A 23,105-nucleotide genomic window follows, 5' to 3' on the forward strand; every position below is an offset into this window, starting at 1 on the left:
TGCAAATTGTCTAGTTTTTTTTTTCATGTAATAAAAAGTTAATTTATTAACATTTTTTTTAATCAGAATAAAAATTAAATTCTATTTCTTTTTATAAAAAGTTTGAAATATAATTTCACATTCATACACACAACTTTTTTGGAATATTTTAAGAAAATTTTTTGCTGAAAATTATATTGATATTTTTTTTATTTAATTTTTTTTATTGCAATACATTTAAAGTTCCCTACATAACAAAAATTTTAGGAAAATTTAAACAAAAATTTATACTTACCTACTTTTAAATTAAATATATATATTTTTTTCTCTAGTCCTTTTCTCTCATTATTTAAAGGAAAATTACATATTAAAAACTGAATTTTCAGGATATTTTTTTTTATTATTTTTAAAACTATAATGAATGACGCCGTATAGCATGTGCCGTTAGTAAGATGGTAGAAAATTTTTTATTGAGTACTTTACTTTTAGAAAGTTTAACAGTAGACATTGGGGTTGAATACATTTTTTTTGCATAAGATGCTCATTTAGTATTGAGGAATTGGTATTTGGATATTGACCTGTATACTTTTTACAGATTTGGACTAAAATCGAAATTTTATTTTTTCTCTACAATTTAAATCAGATAACTTCATAACTGCAATTTTTAATTCTATTCCAACTTTTTTTATATTTTTTTTTTATATAGAACTTCTAATTTTTTTTTATTAATTCGTATTTTTAATTGAAAATTCAATGGAAATTTTTATTCACTTTTAGCTAGCGCACATTTATTTTATTTTTAATTTTCAATTTAGATATACATGTGTAAAGGTAGATATCCAATATAGGTAAATTTTTTTTTTTTCAATTTCAGGAAAAAATAATAAATTTTGTTTTTGTAGTAATTTGATTCAATTTGGAGAATATATTCATAAATTTCAATTAATTTTATTTAGAGTACCAACGAGTATACTATCTGGAGGGTCCATAAAAATTTGTTTATCGTATATACGGTCTTTCATGTTTTATATGTGGATTGTTTTTATTCTTCACTATAATACAGGTATAAAATTGAATTAAATTGAACATATATTTGGGGCGAGGTATATAATAGGGTAAGATATATTTTGTTTTTGCGCCTATATATGAGTGATTTAAAGAAAAAGGTTCAAACTAGGGCGACAGCTAAATTAATACTTAAAGCAACTCCACCTACAAAACTACAACAAAAAAGTGAAGAATTTAGTCCGAAACATAGAAGTACCGAACTGCATGGTGACTCTGATCAAGAAGTAAACCTCGCTCGTTTTCGACTCCACGATCGCCCGAACAAGAAGTAAATAAGTTTAGAGAAGAAACAAGTAGTGGTTTGAATAAAGAAATAAAGAAGCTCAGAAAAGAAGGTGAAATAAACGCTGGACCAAGTAAAGAGGTAAAGAAGCCAGAAGAGGAACCCCAAGCAAGCACGTCAGCAGAAGAAATAGAAGTTAGAAAAAATAAGCCCACATCCTTCGAAAGAAAAGTGAATAGAGAAAGATTTGCGTCAAGACGATCTTCATTCACAAGTGAAACAAGCGAAGAGGAACCTACGCCGCAAAAACCAGGAAAGATGGACGTCACAATTTCAACAAGTTTAGCTAATCCTAAAAATCCTGTTATTCCAAAATTTTTATGTCCACCCACATTTGACCCGTCTTCGGGTAATGCCGTAGCGTTCATAAAAAGTTATGACCGTACTGCAGCGGCTAATGATTGGGACGATCAAAAAAATTATATATTTTGGTACATTTTTTAGAGGGTGCTTCCGATCTGTGGTTTAGCAGATACAAAAGCATACCCCAAAACCAAGATAAAACTTGGAATAATGTGAAGGGAGATTTCATAAAAGAATTTAGAGGTTCGGATGTAAAACGAATCCTAGAAAAGAAATTGTACGAAACAAAACAACGCCCTAATCAATCTATTAAAGCGTATTATTATGAACTTCAAACTATTTTTTCGGATTATGATCCAAATTATAGTGTTGAGGAATTTAGAAAATTTTTCGAAAATGGTATAGATAGGAATATTTACAGAAATTACCGGCTACTTATCGATGATAACCCTACGTGGGAGAAATTTAGGGAAATAGTAAATAAATTAGAAGATATATCTACTGTCGAAAATCTAAGTTCTTCCATGCAAAATATTACAATATCGTCAGCAGCAGGACCTAGCCACAGCTGTAATCATGTATGTACGCAAGAAAGAAGAAATTTCCCCCCGGAGGTCCCAAATCAAAATAGAAGAAATTTTGGTGTACCAGTACAAAGAAACAGAAATTATAATTGTCAATGTTATCAGTAAAATTGGAGGCAAAACAACATAAGAAGAGGTTTTCAGAATACAAGACCTTACGTTAATTGTAATGGAAATGATATTAGGCAAAATTTCGTACCCCCAAGAAATACTCGACAACAATGGATTCCCTCACGAAGATCCTTTGAAAGACAAGCAACTGAAACAAAAAAAATATTAATTTTAACCCGCCCAACACAAGAACAAATGACGGGAGACCGCGATGTTACTTATGTAACAGAGTAGGCCATTTTGCTGTCACATGTTTTAAAAATAATGATAATAATCGCCACCCAAACGCCGCTGGACGACGAAATTAAGATCCGACGTCGTCCTGGCAAATAATAGGATCTTTTCAAATGGAAAAAATAATATCGTAACAGTTGCCTGTACTATAAATGGCTATAAAACCCATGCCATTATAGATACCGGAGCAGAAAAAAATGTGCTAACAAGAGGTATTCTTAGATACTTCAGGCACGAAAATTCAAACTCCAAGAACTTAATTGTTGCTGGGGGTGGCAGGATTCCAATCCTAGGAAGCACAAATTTTAATCTGGGGATCGGAGGAATAACAATGCAGTGTAATGCAAATGTTATTGAAAGCCTCCCCTACCCTTTGTTGCTTGCGATGGAATTCCTTAAAAAACATAATGCAATAATTGACCTCGGAAGAGGAACTGTTACCTTATTTACTGTAAATAGAATTATTAAAATTAATATAGAAAATAGCCAAAATTCAAATACCACTTTCATAAATAATATTACAACAAATAAATACAATAAATTTAGAAAAAAATTTAATGGAGTAATTAAGAGCTATTGGCAGAGTAATAGCAAACCTCCAAATCAAAAATTTTACTTACGACGGACATTACAGGGTGACTCAAAAAATAAAACTAATAAAGACTGTTGGAAGAATAACAGTTATATACTAAATAAAAATATTCCTATATAACAAGAATTACAAGGGAAAACCAGAAATATAGAGAGTAGAGGATATTGGAAGAATAATACCACAAAAATAAATAGAAAAAGTCCCTTACGTCAAGGATTCCAAAAAGACAATAAAATTAATAAAGATATAAAACATTGGTAATACAGTGGTAATGTAAGTAGGACATCAACCATTAAAAAGAGACATGTTAATTTTCCAAATACTTCTGAAGAAAAGAAAAATAAAAAGATTAATACTAGAGCTGGCAAGATTATAGAGCCAGAAAGAGTAAATAAAATAAATCCTAGGAATGAGCAAGTTATGCCAAGGAGAAATGAAGAAAAGTTATCTTCTACAAAATTTGATCTTTCGAAAGAAAAACCAAATATACTAACAGAAAGTGAGGAAAATAAAAGTAAAAGACTATTTCAAGATTTTATGAATACAAAGAGAAATTATGAAAATGATATAATCAATGCCAAAATAGAAGAAAAAACACAAAGTTTATTTAATAACACAGAAAATTATTCGTTGGCTCACTGTGTATCATCTGATTTTAAAATGGGACAAGGAATTGCAACTATATTTAAAGAAAATTTTGGAGGAATTAAGGAATTACTAAATCAAAAACAACAACCAGGAGGGTTGGCGATATTAAAGGATAAAAATAGATGGATATTTTATTTAGTAACAAAACAGTTCTTTTGCGAAAAACCTACACTACAAACACTATGGGATTCCTTGTATAAATTAAATATAAAATATAGTAAATAATAACGTAAGGAAATTAGCTATCCCAAAATTGGGATGTGGATTAGATCAGCTAGATTGGAAAACAGTTAAAAATATGACTTATTGTTTATTTAGTGATATAGAAATAGATATATTAATCTGTAGCTTGCCAAAACAAGAACAGTCGTGGACCACCTTGGATGCTCCAATTGTACATAGGGAACAAGAAGCTACGATAGATGGAAATGGTATAAAGCTGGAGGCTGAGAACCACAGCATACTAAAAGTAGTTTTAAAGAATGACTACATTTTGGATCCCGGGAGAGAATACGACCTGATTGTGATAGTCTCTGAAGACAGGGACACCTACCCACAGCAGTGGACGTTCGAAGAAAATAGCCCTTTCTATTTCAAAAGAGGTCTGATAAGACTAGATTCTCCGATATACCGCAAAAAGATGTGTCTAAAAGTAGCGAATAGAAGTCATAGAAAGATTAAAATTCTCAAAGGGTCATATGTGGGATACTTTATACAGTTAGAGATGAAGCCGCCTGAAGAAAGCATTGTATTATATGTGGAAGAAACGAAAGATGTAGTTACACTAGAAGATCATCAGATAAACCATCTTACGGACAGTGCGGAGAGACAGCAACTGGCAAGTTTACTAGAAAAATATAACGACGTTTTCTCCAAATCTACACGACATATGGGCTTAACAACGCTAACAGAGCACAAAATAGACGTTGGTGAATCTGCACCTATAAGGTGTCGCCCTTACAGGGTTTCCCAAAAGGAAAGACAAATTATAGATGAGCAGATCAAAGAAATGTTGGAGAATAATGTAATTAGACCAAGTCACTCACCCTGGGCCAGTCCAGTAGTACTCGTTAAAAAGAAAGATGGATCTACAAGATTCTGTGTTGACTATCGTAAATTGAATAACGTTACAAAAAAGTCGACTTATCCCATTCCGAACATCGACGATATTCTGACATATTTAGGTGACTCTAGGTATTTTACAATATTAGACATGTTTAACGGCTATTGTCAGGTGAAAATTGATGAAAAGTCCAAAGAATATACAGCTTTTATGAATTTAACGTCTTGAGTTTTGGCCTCTGCAATGCTCCGGTCACATTTCAGCATTTGGCTGACCAGGTGTTTGAGGGCATGAAGTGGAAAGATGTCCTCATTTATCTTGACGACATTGTTGTCTTCTCCAGGACATGGAAGGAACACCTGGAAAAATTAGAGAGAGTTTTTAAACGGTTACAAAAGGCAGGACTAACACTTAATCCCAGCAAATGTATTTACGCGAAACCTGAGGTTAAGTTGTTGGGTCATGTTGTAAGTAGGGAAGGCATAGCCCCGGATGAGGAAAAGCTGAGGGCAATTAAGGATTTCCCTGAACCCAAAACGATAAAGCATGTACAAAGCTTTGTAGGCTTGTGCAACTATTATCGAAAATTTATTAAGGACTTTTCTATCATAACCAGGCCACTACATATGTTAACAAAAAAGGATACTGGTTTTATCTGGGGTTTGGAACAGAAGAGGTCATTTGAAATCTTAAAAGAAAAGCTAACTACAGCACCGGTTCTACAGCACTTCAACCCCAATAAGGGCTGTGAACTGCGAGTTGATGCATGTACGGTAGGCATTGGCCATACTGTTACAGGAGTGGATGATGGTCAGCCACACCCCATTGCTTATGTTAGCAGGAGCCTTTCAAAGGCTGAAAGAAATTATACAATTACTGAGTTAGAGGGATTAGCGGCAATTTGGTCTTTGGGTTATCTACGGCATCTTATTTATGGCAGACCCGTAAAAATTGTCAGTAATCACCATGCTCTGTGCTGAATTAGGTCCTTGAAGGATCCGACAGGCAGACTAGCACGGTGGTCTCTGCGGTTATCTGAGTTTGACTACACCATAGTTCACAAAAATGGTGCAGCACATGCGGATGCTGATTGTCTATCAAGAAACCCAGTACTCAAAGCAGAAGAAAGTACAGACAGTATTGACGACATACCCACATTCCTTCTTCTGCCGGAAAATATATCAAAGGAACAACAGGCAGATGCTTCCGTGAAAATATTAATAACGGCGCTTCAAAATCCTGAAGATGTGCCGATTGGCATCGCTAGACGAGCGAAGAACTATCGGCTTGTTAACGGAGTGCTGTACAAGGTAAATCTATCAGCAGATGGCCAAGATAATTTGCTGGTAATTCCTGCACATCTACGAGGGGAAATTCTGTATGCTCACCATTCAGAACCCCTTGCTGGTCATTTGGGCACATCTAAAACATTACACAAGATTAAGTCCAGGTACTATTGGGAAAGTCTACAGAAGGATGTAGAGAAATTTGTAAAGGGATACGCAGATTGCCAGGCGAGGAAAGGACAGCAAAACAAAAAACCTGTTGGACTTCTACAACCAATAGAGGTCGGGACTCCCTTTGAGCGAGTGGGAATAGACCTCTTAGGACCATTTCAGAGGAGTCGTAGTGGTAAAACGATGATCATAGTAGCGACAGACTATGCTACCCGATGGGTAGAAACAGAGGCTTTGTCCTCTGGAAAGGCCAAGCCTGTGGCAAAATTTATCTTGGAAAAAATTATTGCACGCCACGGAGCCCCAAGGTATATACTGAGTGATCAAGGGAAAACCTTTCGCTCAGAACTGGTGCGGGAGCTACTAAAGTGTATGGGGACATATAATCAGTATACTACCGCTTATCATCCCAGTTGCAACGGGCTTACTGAACGGTTTAATAAGATATTGGCAAACATGTTGTCCATGTACACTAATGAACAGCAAACTGATTGGGATGAGTATCTTCCCCATGTAACGTTTGCGTATAATACGGCACGACATGACACCACTAAATTCTCCCCATTTATGCTGGTCTATGGCAGGGAGGCCATACAGCCTACGGAAGCCAATCTGCAAGAGACATGTAATTCTGCAGATGCTGCTAGAATAAGAGAGAAAGCCTTGGCTGTAAGAAGCCTAGCGGTGGAGAACATTAAAAAAAGACAGGTAAAAGATAAGGTGCGGTATGATCATAAACACCGACACCTGGAATTCAAAGAGGGGGACCAAGTAAAGGTATTCACCCCAGTTCGCAAGCTAGGAAGGAGTGATAAGTTATTGCTTCGATGGTTTGGACCATATTATATTGTGAAGAAGAAAAGCGAAGTTGATTATCTTGTCCAAAAGGGCCCAACAAATAAGTCCAAAACTGAGGTGGTACATGTTAGTCGTATTCTTCCTTATTATGACCCCTGGACCCCAGTGCCAGTGCCCATAGAGACTGGTAAGGATTGAAATATTGTTAGTTAAGAGAATAAGTTAAGAAGGCTAAGTAACATGTTTTAGAGAGCTAATAGACTCATTATTTATGTAACAGGTTAACCATTATGAGATTGTGGAGTAGCCATGGCGGGAGTGCACCCCACATGGAGGTAACGGCAGGCGGCTTCTGGAAAGTGTTGCCAGCAACAGTGACGTATGAGGCAACGATCCCCCTGATTTATGAGACAGAGTGGCAGGAACATGAGGTAAGAGGGAGTTCACAGTTTAAGAGGGTGTGTGGTCATTCCAATAAGCAAAGTCCCCAATGCATAATGTCAAGTCATATCAATCTATTAAAAGAAAATTTTGAAAACGAATTAATTTCTCTCACTGGAGAGCTGGAGCACTGTTTATTTGAAAAACTGCTCTGAGCCGAAAAGACATAGAAGGGCATTGGATTTTCTAGGGGAGGGGTTGCTACACAACATAAGTTAGACTCCTTGACGATGGACGAAGAAACTTTAAAGTTACAATTAGCAAGGTTGAGCAATGGTGTGTCTAAGATTTTTTCAGCAATTGCACAAAATTCTAAAAAATTTGAGGACTATGATAATCAGATTTCGAATACGTTTAAAGCCACGGAGGAAAGGATTCATAAATTAGAGTTTTATACGGGGCAAGTGGCCAATAATGTGGACGAGTATTTGAAAGAAGAGAAGTCCTTCCTCTTATCGGTTTTGAACAACCAATTCGAAAATCTGAAGCATATAATAGATGTTACGCGGACAATCAGGCGGCAAGGAGTCATAAACTCGTGCAGGCAGCACCAAATACCTATCTCCATCCTGGATCCTGCTGTGCTACGACATAACTTGGAAATATTAGAGCGTGAATTAGCAAAGCTAGGTCAAAATTTGGCAGTCCCACTACAAGATTTGGCAAAATTATATCAAATTCCCATTTGTGACTGTGGTTTTTAATGGGAATAAACTTTGTATCAATAGCAAAATTCCTATAGTTCAAACTCAACATATATGGGAGCTATTAGAATTGATAACCACACCTTTTGCGTGGTACAATCAAACTTGTTTAATTAAACATGAGCCCCTGTTCCTAGCAGTCTCCAAATCCCCTCTAAGTTCCAAATCATACGTAAGACAAATATCAGGATCAGGGTTACGTCATTGTCAACCGTACAGAGACAAGCTGTGTTACTTACCACGATTCTCGGCAGACATGATGCAAGGGCCAGTCTGTGCAAAAAAGCTGTATCAGGGAGCGTCTGTCGAGGAAATAAGTCACCACTGCCCTATGAGTTGTCACAGGTCTTCTACTACTGTGGTCTCGGAGATCGCAGAAGAGACTTATGTGATCACTCACCCTAGAAATCCAACATTATTAGTTTATCAAAATTCAACGCGACTTTTACACGATTCAGTTTATTCTACTCCAGGTTCTGTCAAATTGTACTTACCATGCCATTGTGAATTAACAATGGAACATGAAGTGTTAATTCCGAAAAGATTTCCCTGTGATGGATCGCTTCCCAGGGAGTTCACGGTGACTCATGTAATTCCAGCGGCATGGTCCACTTTAAAGTCATTTGTGCTAAAACCAAATAATCAAGATAATTTACCCAAATTTTTAAAACCAGAGGAGTGTTTAAACCGAAATTGGACATTAGACATACCACATCTAAATTTGACATCGACAAAAGACAACTTAAAGGAAATATTGGACAGCGTTGAGGCTACAACTAAATTGTCATATGCAGACATATACGGTCGACATGGAGACACATTATTTTTTATTTGGAATATTATTTTGTCTATAGCAGTGGGCTACATACTCTTTGGCAATCAGGATAATCTAAGAATAATACCCGCAATAGCAGCCCCAGCACGAGATGAGACAGGCAGTCGACTCGAACACTACGACTCGACTCGAACATTTTTTTTCAATTTTGAGTTTGGGACTAGTCGTTATAATTTTGTATTTTATGATAAAAATATGTTTAATAATTAAACAAAATAGAGCCAGTAAAAGGCAAAAACCACAACCGTCTAAACGACGAGATCTCCCCTTAAACGAACCCCTCTCCTCAGGTAGACAGATTGTTCTTCAATTAGGAAGTAATGTGGACCTCGGTTCGCTTACACCAGGACAAAGTCTAGAATGTGTCCTTCACAATGCCGGGGAAACTGAAAATGGAAACTCTAGTGAAGAATCGGGTGTGTTGTTGGTATATACTTATATATATATATATTGGACAAATTCAAGTTGGTTGGGCACAAGTGTTGGGTAACAATGCAACGTTGCTAGGCGATTTAAGCTAGTAGCCATTAGATTGCTCTATATAAATGGCAGGGTAAATTAGCTGACTACCTAATGCAGTCCCCAGCCAATCAAAATTAATAAATTCACGCAACAAAATGTACTAGTACAAAACCCATATATAATTACGGAATACTACCACCCATATTCTAATAACTGGTAGTAAAAGTTTGAAAGTATACCTAAATTTTAAAAAACTCCACAACCAAAAAATTTTAATAATAATACTTACTGTTGAGGCATAAATGTTAAAATTGCCAGCAAGCATGAGTAAGGTCCAAAAATTTTTTTTATATATATACCTGCATGTATTTGTTTTTTAAACAAGTTTATACTTATTAAATAATAGGGTTAAGGTGTACCTACCTTAAAGATAACAATAAAAATAATTTATATAAATTAGGGAATTATTCTACGAACTTAATGAGCTATTGTCGTATTCCACCCTTCGAGCGAGCTTCAGGATTTCAGAACACCCCGTAAATTCATAGAAGTCATAATCTTGTATCTACGGATATGCCGGAGACCGCTGAATTGGAAAGGAGGCGAAACAATCATATTCACCTACCTTTCCAATCCAAACCAAAAACCCGCCACGGTTGCGAAATCAATCGCTGTCGGCCGGGCAAAATGAAAAAGCCTCTATAAGAGTCTTCAGACATCGATCCTCCAATTTCACCGATGTTTCCAATGTCACCCGCATCGCGACCGATCTCGCCTGGGTCTGCCATCCCGGCGCGCAGTGACCACTGCCGCTGCTCTAGCAACCTGCAGTCGAACCCCGAGACGCTTCACGATGACATTTGGAAACAGTCATTTAAATTTTCACTACACTTTCGAAATGGTCAAGGACGCTATCGCCAATAACTCCAAAAATTATTGATCGATCGATGTCAAAATTTAATGCAGCACTCCTCAAGTCGCTAGCATTATCTTACTAAATTTTCGTCCGAATCGGATGAGCCAAAACGCCGTTATACGGGGAAACGCGGATTTCACGTTTTCCGCGTTTTCAGCCGTTCCGCTCATTCGATCTCGGCCGAACCCTCCAACCACACTAGAGTATCGCTAGGTGGTTGTCATATCCAAATTCGAACCGAATCGCCCGACTACTAACGGCCAGCTAAGCCATAATAGGTTTTCACGCCTTTAGAGCTGCCGCCGAAAGTATCCGCGCGATCTCGGTCGAACCCTCCAACCACGGCACTATGTCATGCCGTGTATCAACAGACAAAATTTCAAATGAATCCATCAAGAAATAAGACCTCCGTAAGCCCTTTTACGAAGACGGGGAAAATTTCACCGATGTTTCCAATTTCCCCGTCTTTGGGCCGAAAGGACCGTCTTCCGAAGGTTCCACCGCTCTGGCGGTTGGATGCGATGCTCGGCAGCCTAAGCCGAGACCGCGGGTAGAGTTTTTCCCAAACCGGGAAAAAACTCCAAAATCCCCGACGCCGACATCGACTATCCGGAGAGGCCAGAGGGGAACGAGTCCCGGCGTTGATGGGGACGATGGATGATTTTGGTTCGAGATTTTGGCGGACAATTCAAGGCCCGGTCCGCCAAAAGTATGGAAATCCCACAAAAGTGATCGAACGTCTACTTTTGACGTTTACAGTACTTCAGTGGGAGTACATGAGACGGAAAGCGATACAGAGCGAATTGTAACAAATCTTATTCATGGTAAATAACTTGTATATGTTAATTGTGAATCTTTGTTGTTTATTAATTTTATTCAATATATACTTTTAACATATCTTCCACGGTTTGATTGAAAAAACCCTGTCATCAAGCTCAAGAACTTTGGAGCTCAAGCTCACAGGCTCGCTTCACGAGGCTTCCGTCGAGGCTGCCATTCCTCGACGTGATATTGATAGTGCTTTGCAACCACTACTCGCTTAACGAGACAACCACCCGAGGTAGCCTAGCCTGAGGTGAAGACCCTGTTCGATAGCCCCCTGCATCGAAACAGCGGTAAACTCCAGGATCCACTTGCGACCTGCGAAACCGTCCGAGACTGACCACCTCCGACGAAGATCCTGTGCGATAGCCATTCGCATCGACACAGCGATACTTCAGGCTCCTCCAGAGACCTGCATACCGTCCGAGGCTTGCGACCCTCCGACGAAGACTTTGATTCCGACTGTGCCGGCTCCATCGAGAGACCCGCACCTCGGTACAAAGTACACACATAGGCTCCTACGAGACCTACAATTCAGACTCCATTGAGATCTGCAAATCCGAGGCAATCTTCCTCGTCAAACTTCTAGGCGGTCACTCGTCGAGGCAACCTTCCTCGTCAAACCCCTACGAGGCATTTACTTTGTGACCCACGGGCACAAAGCAATAGTACGCACGTTATTGTGGCGGCGTACTTCCAAATTTAGTAAAGAAGTTATCCTTACTTCTAGGGCTCCCTCGAGAGACCCACATTTAATAGTAGAGTCAGTGCTTACTACAAGACGTCTACAAGACTTTCGGAGCAAAAGAGCTTGCTCCGACATTGTCGTACGGGGAAGATGAACCCCTGCGACGCGACTACGAAATCCAGTGCTACGAGGATTGGTGCCCTCGAAGGTAATACTACGAATAATAAATTAGATCGTGTGAGTATGATCAAGACTGAGCTGGACGAGACCTCGTCCCAAATCGGAGAGACCAGCGGTCACACGAACTGCCCTCACACCTGTTTGCCGGCGAAAGATCTCTCGACATTCGGGGTGAAAGAGGAAATGGCCTCTCCTGCCAACGCTATATCGATGCTCCGCGAAGAGTCTGAGGGACCGAAGATGGTGGCTCGCGGAAGTACGCGGCACGGCGCAGCCACAGCGCCGTACGCGTTGAGGTCCGCTGCTACGCGAGTTACTGGCACCATCTCGACCACCCCTCACGACGCACTCGCGGATCCGAGTAGCAACCAAGAGTTACCACGAAGTGGGTCACCCACAGATACTCGGGACGAGGTTCAACCTACGTACCAACTGGTAGGGTCCGGGGAATCCCATGAGTCCAACCACGGTTCACGGTCTGGCCCCGATAGCGGCCTACCTCCGAGGTCGGGTGTTTCGGAACGTGAGCTAGCCGTCGGTGACGACGCTACAGTTCATTCAGCTTTTTTACGAAGTGGTATCCAGCGGGAGCAATGCGCATCGCGTTCGGGTGCCATAGTAAGCGAAAACCCCTTAGCCGACTACGTCGTAGGTGACGAAGCCGGCCTTTTTTTATCAAAACAATACTTGTACGTCGCCCGTCCATTCTCATGATTTCCCCAGAACATACGATCACCGCCTAAGTGGTCCATATTTAGATAGTCTAACCCGACACGGCGCTCAACGTGGGGCTCAACATTCTTCGTCGAGATCTCCCCCGCGAGCTAGACACCACGTCTGTAGGTCATATCCACCACAGATTCCAGTCGTCTGAGAATATAGTGCGACCGGGCGTCGATAGTGACGATCCCCGTGAACTCCGTGCGTTTCTGCCACGAAACCCGGTCAACGGAACTGACATCCCAGATCACAGGCTGCGACATGGTTTCCAACGTGGAGCTCGATTAGAACTCCCCATGCCTCCACTGAGGACCCATGCTGGCCAAGCACAACATTCCGATCATAATTCGCGACATGGCGCTCGACGTGAAGCTCGATTCGAACTTCCAAGGTCTCCACCGACGGCCCATGCCGTCGTTACCGATACAAACGATCATATTCCACGACACTATTATATTTTTTATTATTCCAAGAACTTACTGGGTCATTTTTTTTATTTTTATGTGGCTGAGCACACGAAGGAGAGGGCGAATGGCACTAAAATGGTTCGTCAATGGCATAAATGGTCGGTTCCCCACCTACTATCAACAACAGCTGTACTTCAAATTCATAGCCAGTAATCAAACATACATGCCTAAAGTGTTTAAAAGGGCAGCACAGTAGGGTATTTTAGCCGGCATGGGAGTCTCCCCCCTCCACTTTCTGGCTTGGGATGACCTTGAGGGCGAAGGCCGATGAAGATGGTGTATGGATGACCTTGAGGCTGAAAGCCGAAGGTGACGTAGGTTAGTAGATATAATAGGCGGGTTCTGCGCCACTTCTTCTGCGCCACACTAAATGACGTCACGAACTCGATGGGCAGTGGCCATCGCTCCTTCAGCGGCTTCATGTGGGCATTGTCGTTGTGCAAGAGATGCGTGGGTGTTGGCATGCAAGAAGTGTCATGGCGGCATGGAAGTATCGTCATACAAGAAGTGTCATGGCGGCATGGAAGTGACGTCACATGGCCAGTTGGTGGTAAATTTAAAATTCAATCACAATAAGGGGAGGTCAATGACCTCCAAACAGCATTGCGTCATTCTTATCTGGTATTGCAGCATTCGAGATCAAGTTTCTACAAGTTCAGACCTGTTTTTTAGCATAAACTGTAACCTGATATATTATTTCCTTTAATACTGCCACGCTAGCATAAACTTTAACCTGATATATTACTTCCTTTAATACTGCCACGCTAGCATAAACTTTAACCTGATATATTATTTCCTTTAACAGCATTGTGCCATTCTTATCTGGTATTGCATCATTCGAGGCCAATGACCTCCAAACAGCATTGCATCACTCTTATCCGGTATTGAATCATTCGAGGTCAAGTTTCTACAGGTCCACACTTGTTTTCTACTGGTTCAGACCTGTTTTTTAGCAGAAACTTTAACCTGATATATTATTCCTTTAACAGCATTGCGTCATTCTTATCCGATATTGCATCATTCTAGACCAGTCACGAGGTTATCAAAAAATAAAAGACATGTTACTTAACATTTTAATTTATTACTTATATCAGACAGTACATTAGTTTGATAAAAGTAAATATATTCACGAAGAGCATTACTTAATATGCTATCATTAGATACATCACAAAAAGAACTTATAATTTCATTTATATTTAGAGAAATTTTTTTAGACTTTATCCAATCATTTACAATATCTAATATATTATAATAGTGCATACAAAATTCCAGTGAATCTAGCATAGTTATTCTATGCGACAACACACAAGTATCGAGATTTAACAGTTCTTCAACATCTTGAAGGAAAAGATCGATGCACATGTTGTATTTTATGATCTGCACCATTTTCATATTTTCATAGACTACTTGGGTGACTGCCGTGTAATCTCCACAACGATGAGTCACAGGTTTATACTCATCAAGCCAGCCCTGCAGGGGTGTTTGGAAGAAATCTGTTTTCAAACGTTCCAGTAGCTCCAAGAGAGTTTGCCATTCGTAGGTAGAAAATGATAATTTATTGCCATTTCCATTCCTTATAATTATTGCAGGACTCAAGGATCTAGCTGGACTTAATCCACACTGTATTTGAATGTTGACATTTGATATTAGTGGAAAAACATTATTAAGCAAGTATATCTGCTCCCACCGTGCGGCTTCTTCATATTTAGCCAAAATATCATCGAGAGGCTTACTATAATCGTAATTTTCTTCGTCACTTAAATTAGTGGAAACTTCACTCATTTTACATACAACCTGCTCGTTCGATGAAATCACTCAGACTAAATACCGTTGGTGTTCTCGATTCAGCTATTATGTTTCTTATCATTGTAAACTGATATTTTATTTCCTTTATACAGTTTTTATATTTTACAGTGTTAACAAAAATTGCAACTTGATAGTCTATTTCCTTTAATATTACCACGCTAGCATAATCTGTAACCAGATATATTATTTCCTTTAACAGCATTGCGTCATTCTTATCCGATATTGCATCATTCGAGGTTAATGACCTCCAAACAGTATTGCATCATTCGAGGTCAAGTTTCTACAGGTTCAGACCTGTTTTCTACAAGTTCAGACCTGATTTTTAGCATAAACTGTAACCTGATATATTATTCCTTTAATACTGCCACGCTGCATAAACTTTAACCTGATATATTATTTCTTTTAACAGCATTGCGTCATTCTTATCTGGTATTGCATCATTCGAGGCCAATGACCTCCAAACAGCATTGCGTCATTCTTATCCGGTATTACATCATTCTAGACCAAAGTCACGTCAAGGTCATCGACCTCTGGTCGTCTGGGGCCAAGGCCACGTCAGGGTCATGTCAAGGTCATCGACCTCTGATCGTCTGGGGTCAAGGTCACGTCAAGGTCATCGACCTCTGGTCGTCTGGGAACAAGGTCAAGCCAAGGTCATGTCAAGGTCATCGGCCTCTGGTCGTCTGGGGTTAAGGTTAAGTCAAGGTCACGTCAAGGTCATGACCCCTGGTCGTCTGGGGTCAATATCACGTCAAGGTCTTATCAAGGTCATCGACCTCTGACCGTCTGGGGTCGAGGGTAAGTCAAGGTCATGACCTCCGGTCGTCTGGATACAAGGTCACGTCAAGGTCATGTCAAGGTCATCGACCTCTGGTCGTCTGGGGTCAAGGTCATGACCTCTGGTCGTCTGGGGTTAAGGTCACCTCAATTTAAGACATGTTTTCTGCAGGTCCTAACTTGTTCTCTACTGGTTCAGACCTGTTTTGTACAAGTTCAGACTTGCTTTTTAGTATAAACTGTAACCTGATATATTATTATTAATTGTAGTGTTAGCAAAAAATTGTGGCCTAATATGTAGGCTTGCTAGTAAACCTGGCATGAGCCTCTTTAGCTCAGTGATAGAGCACTGGTCTTATAAACCGGAGGTCATGAGTTCAAATCTCACAGGAGGCAATTACNTATATATTTATTACCTACTACTCAGACAGTACATTAGTTTGATAAAAGTAAAGATATTCACGAAGGGCATTACTTAATATACAATCATTAGATACATCACAAACAGAATTTATAATTTCATTTATATTTAAAGTAATTTGAGTTGCTTTTATCCATTTTTATCGTTAATTGGTTCGTTGCGTCCAGTAGCAGTAGGAGTAGGAGTAGCAGTAGCAGTAGCAGTATCAGTAGCAGTAGCAGGTCGCAAGATGGCTCTAACACAATCAACAGGTAAATATTTTGGAGGGGGAAGTGATAAATTCTTATCACTGTACTACATTTCATTTATTTCAAAGGTAANGTTGAACTGTCTTGGACAGTCGATTTTTGGAAGTGAAGTAGAAGACATCTCTCCCTCGAAATGAAAAGGGTTGGGCTAATAATGTAAGTAGTAGTTCTAGTTTATTGTAGGTAGTGTAGTTTCAATTGTTTGGCAAACCAATTCCAAAATTTAGTAATAAATGTTTTATTATAAACTCGTCATTTAACTACCATCTACTACCTCCTAGCGTTCGTTTACAACCAAGTGGGCTGTAGGCGTAAATAAAGTGAAGAATTAATTGTAACCATATACTAATCTCACAAATCTATGCATATGAATAAATTGATCCAGGAATTTAATATCGGGTAAAATGAGGAATGAAATGCGGCAATATACATATTTATACTGTCTCACAAATTTAAAGAGGAACTTTAGGTTTGAAATGAAATGATATTATTGAAATGAGATATTAGAAATAGAGAGGAATATTATGCGGCCATGTATTAATATTGTCTACAAAAAAACAGGAACCTTACATATAAAATGTAATAATCTAAATATTAAGGCGAGTAATTAGATGAAAAGAATTTGGTATTAGGTAAATTGAGGAATTGTCACTGTGCCACTGTCCCACAAATCTAAAGAGGAACTTTACGTAGAAAATGTAATAATTTTGGAATAAAGTATTAGAAAGAGGGAGGAATGAATATATTTATATTGTCTCAATTCTAAACAGGAACCTTACCTTATAAAATAAAATAATTTTAGAATTAAGTGTTAAGTAAAGCGAGAAATTAAATGCGGCCACTTATTTATACTGTTTTAAAAATAAACAGAAAACTTGCATATCGAACAAAATAATCTTATAGATTAAGGTAGTAAATAGAACAAGGAATTAAATGTGACCATACAATCTAAACTAAAATTATAATATTAACTAACTTTTAATAAATGTCTCATAAATCTAAAGAAAACTTATGAAATGAAATCATGTAATAGCATGGTACGTAGGTAACCTTACACATGAAATGAAATATTATTGGAATAAAGTATTATAAGAAACTTAAAAAATTTGGATAGAAATAAGTAGTTATTACTAATACGACATGACATAATTATGCAGATAAAACATAAAACTAAATATGTAAAAATCCTAACTGATTTTTTTTTTATCAGCAGTGGACAAGTACAATTTTCATAAAAACAGAAATTCCGTTCCAAAATATAACTCTATTCTCTTCAATGAATTTAATATTTCGTCATTGGTTAATAGCTTCTATAAGGAGTAAAATTTATGGTGTCACAACAATTGAAATAAACCAGTTGATGGCCAGCAAATGTTATCAGTTTTATAGTTTAATTTTTTTAAATACACAAATATATAGTCACAAATGGAGTATGTTACTAAATCACATTATATTTAATTTTAAATATTAAGAGTAAATGTTACTCATCTTCTCAATATCTGTTTTGAAATTTAGTGTTTTCAATTTTATGAATATTACTTATAGGAATATTTCTAAAAATACTTTACTTTTATTCTGACAATATATATTTTTTTATATTTTTACCAACTTACTTTCAGGTTAAATTTTGGGATGAAATAAGATATGGGGTTGGCGAAAGAAATTGAGGCCTCAGTATCATTCAGCCGTCCCTTCAATATCCTATTCTTTCACCAAAATTAACGTAATTTTAACCTCTTCAAAACGAATCGAAATGCTATAGAATACAGTTCAACCCGAGGACCAGTATTTCTTATATGATGATACAATACTAAATTATCTATGCTTATAAATTCAGCATGTTCATTAATATGAAAAGAATATTTTTATAAAAAATTTGGTTAACTAAACTAGACAATTTCCGATTAATCACTCAATTGAATGTTTAATCTGGATAATAGACAATTAATGTTCAATATGTTTACACTACCTTTTATATATAGGGTGTCCCGCTTAAATCTGATAGAAACCTGTAACTTATTTATTTTTTTGGCCTATTTCAATTTTTTTTATTGTGTAAAAAAAGTATCTAACTGTGATACTGTTGTGTTTATTAACGCAACGTTTATTAATGTTTGTGTTTATTAACGGCAAACTAAGGGCGCGTTTTTTTGACCTCAAAACAGCTAATTGGTATTAGTGATTTTATTTTTTCAAAAAATAGCCTACATATTCTCATTCAACATCCCTTAAAACGTTTTATCGCCGAGTTTAATAAAATTCGAGAAATCTTCACGCACGCACTCCAAGATATTGTGGTTCGATGTGATACAATCTTCTTTATTTTATTACCCTATATATTCTAAAAAATATTTGAAATTGGCCAAAAAATAAATAAGTTACAGGCAGTTTTATCACATTTAAGCGCGACATCATGGAGTGTTCGCCTGAAGATGTATCGAATTTGACGAAACTTGAAGGGATGCTGAATGAGAATACGTAGATATTGTTTTTTGGAAAACAAATCGCTAATACCAATTAGCAATTTTGACGTCAAAGAAACGCGTCCTAGTAGGTCGAGTATTGCATTAATAAAAACAGCAGTATCATAGATAAAGTAAAAATTTTTTAAATCGGCCAAAAAATTAAGTTACTGGCTTGTTTCACATTTAAATGCGACACCCTATATGTTAACATACTTATATAGTTAATAACCCATTTAATTTATTTTTCTAAACAATAAACAATCTCATTAAAAGTTTTACATATCTGCAATAACAACCAAACAATGCGCATCTGATTAGGAGTAGTAGTAAGAAGTAAAATAAAGTTTGTATGTAATAATATATTCCATAATTATATTATATGTAGTACGCTTGGTATATTGCATTGAATGTAATGTAGACGGAAAACGATTCAAATAAGGTTCGTATAATTTATTGCTCTTAAAATGATAAGATACTTACTTGTAGATAAAATAAGGTTTGAAATTTCCACATAGGTACCTGATATATGTGTAATTAGTATTGGTACGAGGTACACATAAAATATTTGAAATAAGAAGTTAAACGTGTCTAGATGGGTACCTACAATAAGTAAAAAGTATTAAAAACATTTAGAACATATATTAGTAGTAGGTATTCACATAACTGCGGTTGGTAAATGGTATTGAAAATGAATAACACTTCAAATTCAATATAGGTATACAATATGGTGAGAATTTCGTATTAGTATAAAATATATAACTGATATAAATTATGTCAACATCTGTAAAATATACTGCGTGTTTGGTGAGGATAGGAGTGATAAGGGGCGGAGGAGTCCACATAACTGCGGTTGGTAAATGTTATTGAATGTAAAATGTAAAACACTTGAAATAAATCTAATATGGTGATGCGAATAACAGAGATTTTGTTTTATCATAAAACATATAACTGACATAAATTACCTCTACATGTGTAAAATATAAGGCGTCATTGGTGAGGAGAGGAGTGGTAAGGGGAGGAGGTGTCCACATAACTGCGGTTGATTAAGATGTAAAACATTTCGAATAAGATAAAGTATATATATCGCATAAACTATACATAGGTAATTGAGTATGTTGTTATGTATAAAATATATTAAATCTTTGGTGAGAGTGGAGTGGTAAGGGGATGAGGTATCCACACAACTGCGGTCTAGGTCTCTGAGGAAAAATTCTGTCTATATGTAATTTTGTAATTTCAAAAATAGCTCCATTTTCAGAAAATGCCTTTGAATAGAAGGCCCACAGCGACTAATCGGGGCCCCGAAATATTGTTTTTTTCTATTCCGATGACGGCCACGTATTGCCACGCCAGTTGAACGAAAAAAATAGAATTTTTGCCAAATGTACGTACTTTTTCCGTCGGCTATGAAGGAAAGGGTGGTACGCACGGGCCTTGTAGGTTTTTTTGCCAAAAACTGAATTTTCTGATTTTTGGCCGGCACTCTTACATATTTCGACTCAATTTTTACAAGAACGGCCCGCCGGCCAACTCTCGTAGCTCGAGTATCAACAATTTTTTCCTAACCTAATAGTGACAAATCGATAGTATAGGGTCCGATCTAGGTCTCTGTGAAATATTTCGTCTGTATGTAATTTTTTTGATTTTTTTTCAGCACTTAGAAACTAAAAATAGTTCCTATTTCAGAAAATGCCATCGAATTGAGGGCCCACAGCCGCTAATCCGGGCCCCGAAATATTGTTTTTTTCTATTCCGATGACGGCCACGTATTCCTAGAAGGGAACGGCGTAGGTATTTTCTGTAAAAATTGCGTATTTTTTTGTGTATCTGTCCAGCAATAAAACGACACTCGGCTTGGCCGGGATGCCGCGGCAGTCAGTTGAACGAAAAAAATAGAATTTTTGCCAAATGTACGTACTTTTTCCGTCGGCTATGAAGGAAAGGGTGGTACGCACGGGCTTTGTAGGTTTTTTTGCCAAAAACTGAATTTTCTGATTTTTGGCCGGCACTCGTACATATTTCCACTGTACAGTAAATTAGTCTGCTGATTAAAATTGGAAGAATTTGACTATGAAATTAAATATAAAAAAGGAAACCAAAATCTAGTTGCCGATGCCTTAAGCAGAATAAAACTAGAAGAATGTAATATCAATGAATTAGATGATCTATCATTAGAAAACTTAGATAATTTAAGTACAAACGTTCAGGCAGATGAAGAACTCGATCAATTAATAAGCCAAATACTTGAAAACGAATCACTGAGTAGTACTCCTCCCAAGCCTATCGAAGATACAGAAATAGTACATACTGCCATTGCAGACCCTAATTCACCTTACAATACACTGAATACCCCATTAACCATTACAAGAATCAAATCATTCTAACAGAATCTACAACTAGTCTGCGGGAAATAGCCGATACAAGAACAATTTTTGAAAAAACTAGACATCTTGTTACCCTTAGGAGTAATCTAGATGATGAACAAACATTACATTTCTTGAAACCTTTTATTTCTTTGGATGGAAATACTTGCTTTAAATTTTCAACACCTACCTTAGAGAAGAAAATTACAAGAATATTAAGAACATCATTATTATTTCATAGAAATCAAAAATTATTAATCAGTAACACATTATTAGATGATATTGACTCAGAACAAGAGCAACAACGAATAATTAAATATCACCATCAAGGTAAAACATGCCATAGAGGTATACAAGAAACCACGTAATCCATACAACGAAATTATTACTGGCCCAACATTTCAACTGACGTAACAAATTTCATTAATACTTGTCAAACTTGTCGCCTTTCCAAATATGACCACCACCCTCAAAAAATTAAATTACAATTAACACCAACACCTTCTAAACCTTTCGAACATGTTCATATAGACACATTTATTATAGAGGGACAAGACTTCTTAACAAACTTAGATCCATTTTCCAAATTCGGACAAGCGTATTCCCTGGAACATAAAAACAGCATCTGTATAATGGAATTGATCCTCTCTTTCATATCACATATGGGGTTACCTTCGAAAATTACTTGTGATAACGGCACCGAATTCAATAATCAGAATCTGAAAGACTTCTGCTTACTACATAATATTGAACTTCATTTCACTACCCCCTATCACTCTAACTCCAATTCCCCCGTAGAACGATTTCATTCTACACTAGCAGATTCTATTAGATGCCTAAAACAAGAACAACAAAAACCCATTAAATATCTTATAACATTAGCAGTTCTCCTATACAATAACTCTATTCATTCTGTCACCAAAATGACTCCTTTCGAAGTAATACATGGTCCCCGAACTGACCCCTTCAATCTTTCTAATCAACGAATAACGTCCCAATATATCCAGAATCATAAAGAAGATATGTCAAATATACATGAAACTATCAAAACACGAATTCAAACGTCTAAAGAGAATATCATTCAGAAACGAAATGTAAAATTAAATGACCCGGAACTTGTAACTCCTGACCAAGAAATCTATATCAAATCACCAAAACGTACTCCAAAACATCACCCGCGATTCAAAAAATCTAAAGTCATACAAGATAACGATAAGATAATATTAACAACTAATGGAACCACTCATAAAAATAATATCCAGAAAAATAGAAAACTAATCGAAAAACCCTTGTTACAGAATGAAGACACAGACTCTCCTATCCCTTCTAATTTTTCACAAGGTCCTAGGCGATATAACCTTCGATCCCATAGATCATCCAACAATATTTAAAGGACTTGGAAAAAACATTCGGACAATAAGTCATTACCATATTTTCATCCACAAACTAGACATGAACCCTCTCTTTGATGCATACAAAAATACTAACGTCCTGTTAAACGTTTTAGCTCAATATGATTCAAAGGCCACAGAACCACTTGATTTGGCATTGATAAACCGAGAACAAAATTTAAAAATATTAGTTGCGCAAGAATACAAAAAGATAATTCCATTAACTAATAACAGTAGACCTAAAAGAGGATTACTCAATTTTGTAGGTAACATTGAAAA

At 37.2% G+C, this 23,105-nt stretch overlaps 1 non-coding gene and 1 pseudogene across 1 annotated transcript; both read left to right on the forward strand.

Annotated features, from left to right (window-relative positions):
* Positions 1-7,408: 7,408 nt before the first annotated feature.
* On the forward strand, positions 7,409-9,621 carry LOC108913048 (annotated as a pseudogene).
* Positions 9,622-16,262: 6,641 nt separating this feature from the next.
* Trnai-uau lies at positions 16,263-16,334 on the forward strand. Its single transcript has one exon. It is a non-coding gene; the product is annotated as a tRNA-Ile (tRNA).
* The last annotated feature ends 6,771 nt before the right edge of the window (positions 16,335-23,105 follow it).

The sequence above is a fragment of the Anoplophora glabripennis genome, unplaced genomic scaffold (assembly GCF_000390285.2).
Source record: "Anoplophora glabripennis isolate ALB-LARVAE unplaced genomic scaffold, Agla_2.0 scaffold823, whole genome shotgun sequence".
Taxonomy (NCBI): domain Eukaryota; kingdom Metazoa; phylum Arthropoda; class Insecta; order Coleoptera; family Cerambycidae; genus Anoplophora; species Anoplophora glabripennis.